The 11,996-nt window shown below is 48.6% G+C and overlaps 1 long non-coding RNA gene across 1 annotated transcript; it reads left to right on the forward strand.

The window, feature by feature from the left end:
• Positions 1 to 4,700: 4,700 nt before the first annotated feature.
• On the forward strand, positions 4,701 to 7,365 carry LOC147582409 (uncharacterized). The gene is made up of 2 exons (XR_015249083.1): positions 4,701 to 5,420; positions 7,001 to 7,365. It is a non-coding gene; the product is annotated as an uncharacterized LOC147582409 (long non-coding RNA).
• The last annotated feature ends 4,631 nt before the right edge of the window (positions 7,366 to 11,996 follow it).

The raw sequence follows: 11,996 nt of genomic DNA on the forward strand, positions 1-11,996 counted from the left end.
GAAGAAGAAAGAAGCAAGGGAAGGAGAGGGAGATAACCTGGATTTCAAATGTGAGGAAGCGGGGGGGGGGGGGGGGGGGGGGGGGATGCATTAGATGCATTAGGGACAAGCAGGGCCCTGGAGGTGGCCCAGGGGAGGTCGTCAGGGTGTGGGGCTACCTTACGACAGCCAGCTTTTCCTTAGCCAGGAAAGTACTGGGAAAGGTGGGGAAAAAAAAAACCCAGAGGGTGTTGATAATACAGGAATTCTTCTTCCAGGGGAACAGGAATCCATAGAGGCAAGTGGAAAGGGTGGGATAGATCGTAGAAGTTTCTGAACATGAGGCTAGGGCCAAGTCAGTGGCATGAGACAAGCCTGAACTGCAGGGCTGGAGAGGGGAGACCTGGAAGTTATAAACAAGGTCCTGTGAGGAGTCAGGGAGAAGGAATTCTCAAGATATTTTTACCTGAGCAGGTGGAGCCTGAGTCCAATTGAACTCTGTGGTTGGGTTAAAGTTAATCTCAGGGACCCTCCCTCTATCTCCCTGAAAGTGATAAAGATTGGTGTGTAGCATGTCTCTGTATTTTTCTGGAGGCCGGAACACTATTTTCCTTCAGATTTTCCAAGGGTTAGGGTGGGGCCTGACAGTTGACGCCAGCTTTGTAGGTCTCCAGGGTAAAGAGCACGAGCCAGTACCACCTGCCACCTGCCTCCGTCCCACACACCCTGCCCTTCCCTGTCCCTGAGCCTTTGCTCATAGCAGATTTGGTCATGTCCCAGCTCTGCCTAAAACCCATAAGGGACACACCATGGCTCCTTGAATAAAGACCAAATGTCTCTGTCACCTTGTAAGATCAGGCCCCTACCTGCTTCTCCTGCCCTAGCCCCTCCATTTTCCCCCGTGGACTCACACTCAACTTCTCTTTGAGGTGAATACAGGATGCAGGTGGGGGGAGGGCCCATTCTGCACCCTGCTGACTTCAGGAAATTCCAGTTGGAAGAAATTCAGATCTTTATTCAGTCCTTAGGGAATATAACAAAGAGGGAAAGCACGCTTAATGTATAGCAACAGCAGTAAAAAGGAAAAAAGGACTCTGTGTATGTAATAGTTCAAAAACTCTTACCCCACCCCCACCCGGCACCGCTTTCCTCAGCTCAGCTCTGCAACTGGCAATGCTCTCTTCACAGATGGTGGAAGCACACTTGCCTTCGCCAGACCCCAGCCCTCTCCCCTCCACCTGGGCCTGATTATGAAGATCACCATAACTTCTTCAGCTATTTTTAAACTTGATCCATTAGCCCACTGCCCAGATTCTACAAAGGAGCACCTGGATAGAGAGCCCGGGCAGTGTCCCAGGGTTTGGGAAGCCTGGATAAGGTGGGGGTAGGGGGCAGGGTGGCTGCAAATGCTTATAATGTTACATGGCTTCTTTCATCCCTTTCTAGCCTTTTCTAGAGGCTGCACACTTGCCATTCTTTTGCTGGAACACTCTGTCCCCTTTCCTCCCTTGTCCTTCAGGCCACAGCTTATGTGACCCTCAGCAGGGGTCCCAGACCAGGGCAGTCTGTCTCTCCCTTACAATACACCCTCTCTTGCGGCTCCCCCCATAATTAGATCTAGAGGTTTATTTCAGAGCTACACTAGGGACTCCCACTCGACTGGAAGCCCTGTAAATGGGTAGCGACTGTATCTGTTCAGTTCACAGCCAAATTCCAAGTGCCCAGCCCACAGCTTGGCACATAAGAGGCTCTCAACAAATATTTGAGCTACATACTCAAATCTCACTCAAAGTCTGCCTCTCTGTGAGCACCTACTATGTGCTGGGCATTGGCCTGGGCACTGGAAAGACTGCACAGAATGGCAGAAAAAAAATCCCTGACCTCTGAAGCCTACATTTTATAAGGAGAGAGGGACATGTAAGTAAGAATTAAAAAAAAAAGAAAAAGTCTGCCTCTCTGCAAACATCTTTGGTCTCTCTCTTCCGAAAGGCCATAGCTTGCTCCTTTACTGCCCATTGGTCACCACCCACTAGGCCTCCATTAAGCACAGTGTCTGGAGACCCTTTTCCTGTTTACCTGCAAACAACTCTCTTCCCTAAATACTGATGGATTACCAAGGACTCTTCTCTGGGTATCCGTGACTGACTGTGCCCTTACCCTACTGGTTCTTTTCCTCTATTTACCTTCCTGTGGGGTGGGGGGGAGGGGGGGAGGGCATCTACTCCTCTCCCCTCCCTCTCTGCACTCTACCCCCTCATTCCTCCACCCCCTATCTCCCTGGACAGATGTAATATGGACCTGCCTAGGTTTCCCTCTTCAGCTCAGAGCCAGTGAGCCAGATATCTGCTACTCCTGCTGCTTCCTTGTTTCTTTCTCCTAGGACTGGTGAACACAGAGATTACGGAAAACCGGCCTGGCCTTTTACTCCCCCTTCGGAGAGACCAGGCACTGCCGCTAGCGGATGTGTCTCCATCCCCACATCCTTCCTTGATGGGTGTGGAGGGCCCTGAGGTCACCCTCCCCACCTTTACCAACGGAAAAATTGAGACTCAAGCAGAGGTGGATGCTGGGCCTTGGGCCAGGGACATCCAATCTTACACGCGGGACTAGAGCCCTCGATCCCCTCACCCCGGCCCGGTCCGCTACAGGTCCGCAGATGTTCTACGGGAAAGGGCGGCCCCTGGTGGTGAAGAGAAGCGTGGCTGCCTGTCCTTATCCTGAGGATAGGCAGACAGAGGAAGGGGCGTGGCCTGCAGGACCACCAACCCAGGTTAATTACCACCTGCTGTTGATGCCAGGACCTTGCAGAAATCTGTGACGCTCTACACAAATGGAAGATTTTAAAAACATGTGCAAACAAGATAGAAGGTGTTATTAAGACAATGAGTTTCTGTTTATGATTTTATTATTTTTTTTAAGATTTTATTTTTAAGTAATCTGCACACCCAACCTGGGGCTTGAACTTACAACCCCGAGACCAAGAGCTACATGCTGTACTGACTGAGCCGGCCAGGTGCCCCTCTGTGCTTTAAATGACGGTTTTAACAAACTTTTATTTAAAACATTCATGTGCCAAGAATAACCCTGTCAAAATGGGAATCTTGCAGTTGCATCAGGATGTAGAAGCAGTATAGGTGCAGGCAGGTACTTTCATGTACAGAATAGGTATGTTCCTGAGTCGCTCCCATGGCTCTGAAGGGGAAAGAATCCAACTTTTGTTGCACCTTACCCTTAGCCACATTCCCTGTGATGACCTAATTGACACTGCCCTGTGACTTTACCTGTGCCCTGTAGGCTGGATCTTCAGGAAACAGGGACAGGCATAAAATGGCTTTTGGCATATGGCAGGCAAGTGACACAGGCTCTAACTGATTCCAGAGTCCAGTGCTCAGCCCAGGAATGCAGAAGTTCGCTATCACAGGAGAGTCTTATTAAAGAGTCCAGGGACTGGGGCAAGGTTGTCTCCAAGTTTCCATGGTATCTATCTCTCGTCTCTAGGGGCAGAGGGGCTATGTAACAAACGACATGTTGTCTTAACAAAAATACTTGGAAAACCGAGGCTTTGAGAATTTCCCAGACAGAAATGGGCATGCTTAGAGACCACTTGACTAATTAATATGACCCCCACTCCTGTTACCAAGGGAACCTGGGCAATCTACTTTGAATATCCTTTCTAGAGTGGTTTCTAACTATTCCAAGATTAAATGAAACGTTTCTAGGAAACAGCTGGTTCGACCTAACTACAGAAGAATAAAATCTCACTGGCATTACAGGGTTGTGGCTATACCTTAGATATTTTCCTATAAACCTTGATGATCAGGGACACAGCAGTACATGATCAGATCAGAAAGTGTACAAGCTGAAAATAGGGCTGGAGACAGAAAGTCCAATGTGTTGCTGGCCACTGTGGTGTCACTGCTCCCGATACAGGTGTAACCTGAATCCCCACTTGGGAGCCAGAAATCAGCTGAGAAGAGGCCTCTGGAGAGACACTGCCTTGGCTCTGGAAGGTGGATGAAGTGAGCTCATCGTACTGAGCAGACTGGACTGAGTTCCTGACTTGTACTGAACGGATTAGGTAAGTCTCTTCTGTAATGCCTCAGACGATCCTTGGATAACCAGGAAGTTAGGACAAGAGTCTGGCCCTTGACCCCGAGCCGTGAGCAGACCATTTTGAGAGAAACCTACTGAATGAGACTGCCTGCTTATAACTTCCTGGCAGCCCCTCAGCCTTATCAAACTCTGCCATGTAAAGCTAATGCCTGGGCGCAGGCACTGACAGTGGTCCGAAACCAGGCCCCGAACATCCGGACATACATCCAGGACCGGGAGAACCCAGGCCTTCCCGGAGCTTCTCCAAGAGACTTGCAGCCCGTACAAGGACCCTAAAAGGCTTAGTCCCGTCTCAGGGTCCGGGCTGACTCTTCCCTCCTGGGAAAAGGAGTTCGTTCTAGGAGATGGTGGAGAGGTCAGGAAGGCGAACTCTGCATCCCCCTACCGCCGAGGGGACAACACATATTCCCTTTCCGTAGCTGCCCAGGCTCGCGGGGAAGGCGGGTCCGGGCTCCGGTTAGCGGAGGAGGGCTCGGACCCGCGACGCCGTGGTCGAGCAGTGTGTGCAGGGGCGGCGGGGAGCTGGGCTGGCGGGAGAGAAGATCCTCTCCTCCGTACCGGGGAAGCCACCATCCAACGATGGAAGATCCCATCACGCCCGTCAATCTCTTCCGGTCCTGAGCGTCCTGGTCTCCGAGGCCCCGCCCCGCAGTCCACTGCCTGCTGGGATTTGTAGTTCACGGGGGCGGGCCGGCACGGCCTGCGAGTGCTTGAGTCTGTGCGTCCAGAGGTCTAATGTGCTGTCCCGGTCCTCCTGACTCATGCCTGAGGGCTCACTCGCCTGGGGATTGGCACTGAAGTCGCAGACCACAGCTCCCGAGGCCCCGCCCCGTGGCCCACTCCTACCGGAACTTGCAGTTCGGACTGGGGTTCCGGCCTGGATGGGGCCGGAGGTGGCGTGTCCCACCCCAGCCAAGTCTGGCGTGTTGCCATCCTAATTTTTCATTGTCCTGGATCTGGACAATAGTCCTGGCGCGGGACTCGCAGCTCCGACCGGGATCGCTGTGGCCCTTTCCATGGCCTCAGCGGCCCCTGCAAGACCAGCCTCTAGATGGGCAAACTGAGGCACCAAGAGCTGAGACTTCTGGCTGCAGTCGGCCCTGGTGTCAGGCAGAGCCAGGCCGAATGTAAACTTGGGAAAGGAAAGGCCAGAGTGAGGACTCGGCCTGGAAGACCCAGCCCAGGCCTGTGGACCACGCTGGGCAAGGGGAGGTCCAAGAACCCTTTCAGTTCTTGAAAGAGTCTGCGAACTCTCTCAAAATGAAGAACAGACCCTCCCGGCACTGGCTGAGCATATGTTAGAGTTGACTGCCTCATAGGGTTGACAGGTAAAATTCTTATTTGCCAAATTTGGCAGCCTTACAGAGGGAAGGAACTCAGGGAGGGACGAGGTTTCTTGTGAAGAAGAAAACCAAGAAATTGGCTAACCGTGTTTCACAGTTTGCAGTTCACATAAATGGGGTTTGGAGGTCGGTTTTTTGGAGTTTTTTTTTTTTTTTAATTGAAGTATAGTGACATACAATTATTAGTCAATTGTATTAGACCATTATATTAGTCTCAGGTGTACAACTGACAATTATATATATTAGGAAATGTTTATTACCATAAGTATATAGCTATCACTAAGTATAGTTACCATCTGGGGGTGGGAGTGTTTTGCAAAGTATAAAGTTCAGGGCATGGGTGAGGAGTTACTATCATGAGAATTTGAACCTGAGACACTGGAGAAAAGGCTTGGGGCCTTCAGGAGTTTCATTTTTTAAAGGGGAAGGTGGTACATTTACTATAATTATGTAAGATGTCTCCATCAGGAGAAGCTGGGTGGTAGACACATGGGACCTGTCTATACTATATATATATATATTTTTTAATGTTTATTTATTTTTGACAGAGAGAGAGAGAGAGAGAGACAAGCATGAGTGGAGGAGGGGCAGAGAGAGAGGGAGACAGAATCTGAAGCAGGCTCCAGGCTCTGAGCAGTCAGCACAGAGCCTGACACGGGCCCAAACTCACAGACCGCGAGATCATGACCTGAGCCGAAGTCAGCGCTTAACCGACTGAGCCACCCAGGCACCCCTGTCTATACTATATTTTTAAAGTGGGGTGCAGGGGCGCCTGGGTGGCGCAGTCGGTTAAGCGTCTGGCTTCAGCCAGGTCACGATCTCACGGTCCGTGAGTTCGAGCCCCGCGTCAGGCTCTGGGCTGATGGCTCAGAGCCTGGAGCCTGTTTCCGATTCTATGTCTCCCTCTCTCTGCCCCTCCCCTGTTCATGCTCTGTCTCTCTCTGTCCCAAAAATAAATAAACGTTGAAAAAAAAAAATTAAAAAAAAAAAAAAGTGGGGTGCAAATGGGTCAAGGATGGCCTTACCGCTCAAAGGTTACAAAGCCCTTTGGGTGTTTGTTGACTGCTTTATTGAGTGTAGAATTTAACATTTTTTAGTATATTTACAGACTTGTGCAACTATCACCACAATTTAATTTCAGAACATTTTCATCACCCCAAAAAGTAGCCTGTACCTATTAGCAGGTACCCCCTAAACCACCTTATCCCCTCCAGCCCTAGGCAACCATTAATCTACTATTTATTTCCACAGATTTGCTTATTCTGGACATTTCATGAAATCATATAATACATGGTTTTTTGTGATGGGATTCTTTCACTTAGCATAATGTTTTAAATTTTTTAAAGTTTATCCAGGTTGTAGCATGTATCAGAACTCCATAGTGTTTTTTGCAAGTTCTTGTGAGTCTATTATTATTTTGAAATAAATCTTTCTCTTTCTCTCCTTCCTTCTCTCTTTCTCTCTTTCTTTCTTCCTTCCTTCCTTCCTTCCTTCCTTCCTTCCTTCCTTCCTTCCTTTCTTTCTTTCTTTCTTTCTTTCTTTCCTCCCTTCCCTTCCTGCCCCAGTTGCCTGGTGCCCTCCTTGCCACCACAATGCTCCACCGGATCTCTTCCTGACCCACTCATTCATGCTGTACTGGACAGTCCCACTTTCCAAGAGGTCACCAAGGAATTCCAGCATGTCACTGCCCAGAATGTCTCTGAGCACTCAACAGCTTTATTCAGAAAATATGGCATGGGGCCCCTGGGTGGCTCAGTTGGTTAAGCAATCTGACATTGGCTCAGGTCATGATCTCGTGGTTTGTGAGTTCGAGCCCCACGTGGGGCTCTGTGCTGACAGCTCGGAGCCTGGAGCCTGCTTCAGATTCTGTGTCTCCCTCTGCCTCTTCCCCACTCACGCTCTGTCTCTCTCTCAAAAATAAATAAATATTGGGGCGCCTGGGTGGCGCAGTCGGTTAAGCGTCCGACTTCAGCCAGGTCACGATCTCGCGGTCCGTGAGTTCGAGCCCCGCGTCGGGCTCTGGGCTGATGGCTCAGAGCCTGGGGCCTGTTTCCGATTCTGTGTCTCCCTCTCTCTCTGCCCCTCCCCCGTTCATGCTCTGTCTCTCTCTGTCCCAAAAATAAATAAACGTTGAAAAAAAAAATTAAAAAAAAAAAAATAAAAAAAATAAATAAATATTAAAAAATTTAAAAATAACTTTTAAAAGAAAATATGGCAGTTCATGGGACACCTGGGTGGCTAAGTCAGTTAAACATTCAACTCTTGATTTCAGTTCAGGTCATGATCTTACTTCTCATGGGACTGAGCCCCACATCGGGCTCTGTGCTGACTACAGAGCTTGCTTGCACTCTCACCTCTCTCTCTGCCCCTCCTCGTGCTTGTGTGCACAGGCATACACTCTGTCTCTCTCAAAGTAAATAAGAAAACTTAAAGAAAAAAAAGAAAAAGAAAATATGGTAGCCCAGACCCCTGGCCATTCCTCAGAGCTGGTTGAAATGATCTAGAAAAATTTATTACAGATCAAATATAAAGGCTAGACCCATCCTGAGTCAATGCCTTCAAAGGAATTTTTGGGGGAATTTTGATTGTTGGAATTTTAAGTGTTGCAACAGATCTCTGCCAGCTTTCCAGGCTGAGGAAATGCAACATCTCAGCCTGAGCTGTGCCTCTGGATTGGAGTCAGAGGACCCAGAAGGGACTCCTTGTCTGGTGCCTGCATTTTACAGATGGGAAACAGACCAGGAGAGGACCATATGGCAGGGTAGTTAGAAGCCAGGTTGGGAACTCAATTAGGGAGAATCCTTTGCAATTTCAGGAAATTCTTAGCCCCGGAAATCAATCCATAAGCCTGGGTCCATGAACACAGAAGCAGAGAGCTGGACAGCTTGGGTGGCTCCAGACATTGGCCAGAGCCCAAGTAGCCAAACCCAGAAGTCAGTGTTGGATGCCTCTCTCTTGGTTTCCTTCAGCCAGATGTTTGTCCTAGAAGTAGGAGTTTATTAATAATAATGGTAACAGCAGCTTGCGTGTGTCTAGGCCTTTATTCTTTTCAAAGAACCTCCCATGGGTCATCTTACTGGATACCCACAATCCCCTAAGGTAGGATGGCTGGGTTATTGTCTTCCCTTCACAGTCAAGGAACCTTGGCTCAGAAGGCTTAAGTGACTTTCCCAAGGTGACAATACCTTGGGGCCATTCAAGAATGTGGGAATTTTGCTCTCTAATCTGTTAATACATTTAGTAAAAATAATAATAATAATAATTTTTTTTGAGTGTCTGTTACCTGCTAGATGTGTTACAGGGTGCCAGGGTCTGTGGGGGAGCAAGTATTTCTTGTCCCCTTCAAGATCCTTCTAGTGGGACTAAAAATCAAATTGACATGAGACAGATTAACAAGAGAAAATCAAATTTCGTAGCGTACATATGGGGAACCCACATAGACATGGAAATTCCAGAGACAGGCAAAATGAGATATATATATGTCATTCTGAATTAAGGAGAAGGTGATAGGGCTCTGGGGCTTCAAAGGGAAAGAATGCAACTCACAGGATGATGAAAAAAAGTAAACGTTTGGTAAATGTTTTCTAGGCCACTCAGAAACAATGGGATATACAGGACTTTGCTCAAACAGGCCTTGTTAGGTTCCTTCCTATCTACTATATCTAGTTCATAGTATAATGTAGTTATTCATAGTGATAGCTGTCTTTCTGGAGCAGGCCCTCTATCTAAATTCTTTTTAGGCATCTGGAAGGGAAAGGGAGTAAAGAGGTTTTCCTGAATCTGCTAGGTTTTGATTGCTTTTTTAAAAATGATTATTTAGAGGAGGGGAGGGGCAGAGAGAGAGAGAGAGAGAGAGAGAGAGAGAACCCCAAGCGGGTATTGCACTGTCAGTGTAGAGCCCAATGCAAGGCTTAAACTCCCAAACCATGAGATCATAACCTGAGCCAGAATCAAGAGCCAGATGCTTAACCGAGTGACCCGTCCAGGTTCGTCTTGCTTTTTAACTCAATATAATCTTTGTGCCAAAGTGGCCCATCTTAAGATGGCTTGCCCTTGGACACTTTAGTTCACAAGGATAACCTGACATAGCTCCTGGGCTGGAAGAGCCAACGGTGTGTTGGGAGAGGCACACATGGAGTAGATGATAAAAAGTGGTGGCAAGGGAACTCTCTACGGGGGTGGAAGTGCTTTATATCTTGGTAGGATGTTGGTTTACTTGGGTGTTTGCATATGCCAAAACTCATTGAGCTATATGATTATGATTTGTGCATTTCACTGTCAATTTTACCTAAAAAATGTAGAAAATGGGAATGCTCTGGGAAGACTATGCCTAGCTGGGCTTTGGCAGGCCACAATTGTTGGGAAGCGGGCCAGGGGCAACTCGATCACCCGTGGATACAATTCCACCTTTGCTAGTGGGGTATGGTTGAAAAGTTTTCCCATGGAAGCTGTGGACCCAGATAGTCCAGAGGCCTTGACGCTCAGAGTACTGGGGACCACAGAGGAGGGAGGCAGGGATCGCTGCACATTTCAGGGGACAGATATTTCAGCTGAGTCTGCAGGGTGAGCAGTTGTCCGAGGACGGTGGACAAGTGGAGGTTTCTAAGCACTGCTCAGTGAAGTGTGGTTGCCCAGCATGGCCTAGATGGAAAGGGGTAGAACCAAGCTTTCAACTGCTTCTCTAACCCCATCAGTGGGGCCTCAGTGAAATTCAAGCTGGTTGGATTTTTTTTTTAATAAATTTAATTAATTAATTTTTAAAAGTTTTTTAATGTTTATTTATTTATTTATCGATAGAGAGCAAGCCGAGGAGGGGCAGAGAGAGAGAGAGGGAGGGAGAGAGAGAATCCCAAGCAGGCTCTGCAATTTCAGCACAGAGTCCGATGTGGGGCTCGAACCCAGGAACCTCGAGATCATGACCTGAACCTAAATCAAGAGTCTGACACTTAACCGACTGAGCCACCCAGGTGCCCCTATTTATTTTATTTTATTTATTTATTTTTTTTTAATTTTTTTTTCAACGTTTATTTATTTTTGGGACAGAGAGAGACAGAGCATGAACGGGGGAGGGGCAGAGAGACAGGGAGACACAGAATTGGAAACAGGCTCCAGGCTCTGAGCCATCAGCCCAGAGCCTGACGCGGGGCTCGAACTCACGGACCGCGAGATCGTGACCTGGCTGAAGTCGGACGCTTAACCGACTGCGCCACCCAGGCGCCCCTTCTATTTATTTTTTAAAAGTAAACTCTACTCCCAATGTGGGGCTTGAACTCAGGACCAGGAGATGATCCAACTCTGTGCTGACAGCTCAGAGCCTGCAGCCTGCTTCAGATTCTGTGACTCCCTCTCTCTGCCCCACCCCCGCTCACACTCTCTCTCTCTCTCTCTCTCTCTCTCTCTCTCTCTCTCAAAAATGAAAACTAAAATTAAAAAAAAAAAAGAAAAAAGAAAAAGAGAAGGGTGAGGTATTGCAGGTCTAACATCAGCTTTGAAGCTAGACCAGCCTGGGCTAGAATCCTGCTTCTGCTACTGAACTGGCAGTGTGACCCTGGACAAGTCACCTCCTCTGAGCCTCCCGGACACTTCTCTGTCCATTAAGCATAATTATGCATAATTATGACGGTAGTAGGCCTGAGGACAGAACCACCTCCTATAGTAGTGGTAGTAGCACTGAGTACAGGGGGCCTGGGTGGCTCAGTAGGTTGAGTGTGGAACTCTTGATTTCGGCTCAGGTCATGATCCCGGGGTCATTGGATTGAGCCCTGCAGCCGGCACTGCGCTGAGCATGGAGCCTGCTAGGGATTCCCTCTCTCTTTCTAAAAACTAATAATAATAACAATAAAGCACTGAGTACATAGCAGGCACTCATGGGTCAGACAGCAGCAGGGACAGATAACAGTAGTTAGAGCTTGATTGAGACCAAGGATCTGGACACTGCAATCCCCTGGCAGAATTTTCTGCACTGCATAGCTGTTGTTAGCCTCCCCAATACCCACCTCAATTCTAGGTCCACTTGGATGCGGCCGGCTCAGCAGCAAACCTCCCCCGCCCCCACCCAAGCTGGGCCCCTCTCTGATTCCCATGTGGGGGGAGGGCCCCAAGCTACCAAGCAAGGTGCTGTTAGGCAAGTAGCATTCCAAGGTCTGACCGCCAGCGCCAGGTTCCCCTATAGAAGTCGGAGAGGCTCAGCTGGCCCAGGGCCGCCTCCTGGGGTGCCCTCTCCTCCCTCTCCTCTTTGGGGCACACCCGCTTGCCTAATTGCGTCTTCCCACTTCCCGAAAGGAGGGGTGGGAGAGGGCGGACGCTTGCTAAAGAAATGTTTTATTTTACTCCATCTGGGACAAACTGAGCATTCCTGCTGGGGGAGACCGGAGGGAGAGGAAAAATGTGAGTCTGGTTTAAACACACACACACACACACACACACACACACACACACACAAACCAAAAAACCAAAAAAAAGAAGTTTTAGAGTCTGGTTACCAGATAATGTCTTTAGCATTGTTTGAGTTCCAAGGTGCTTGGGATTCCCAGGTTGAGTGATCTGCTCTTGTTTCATTGT

Source organism: Puma concolor, chromosome A3, assembly GCF_028749965.1.
Source record: "Puma concolor isolate L17-30 chromosome A3, mPumCon1.1.hap2, whole genome shotgun sequence".
Taxonomy (NCBI): domain Eukaryota; kingdom Metazoa; phylum Chordata; class Mammalia; order Carnivora; family Felidae; genus Puma; species Puma concolor.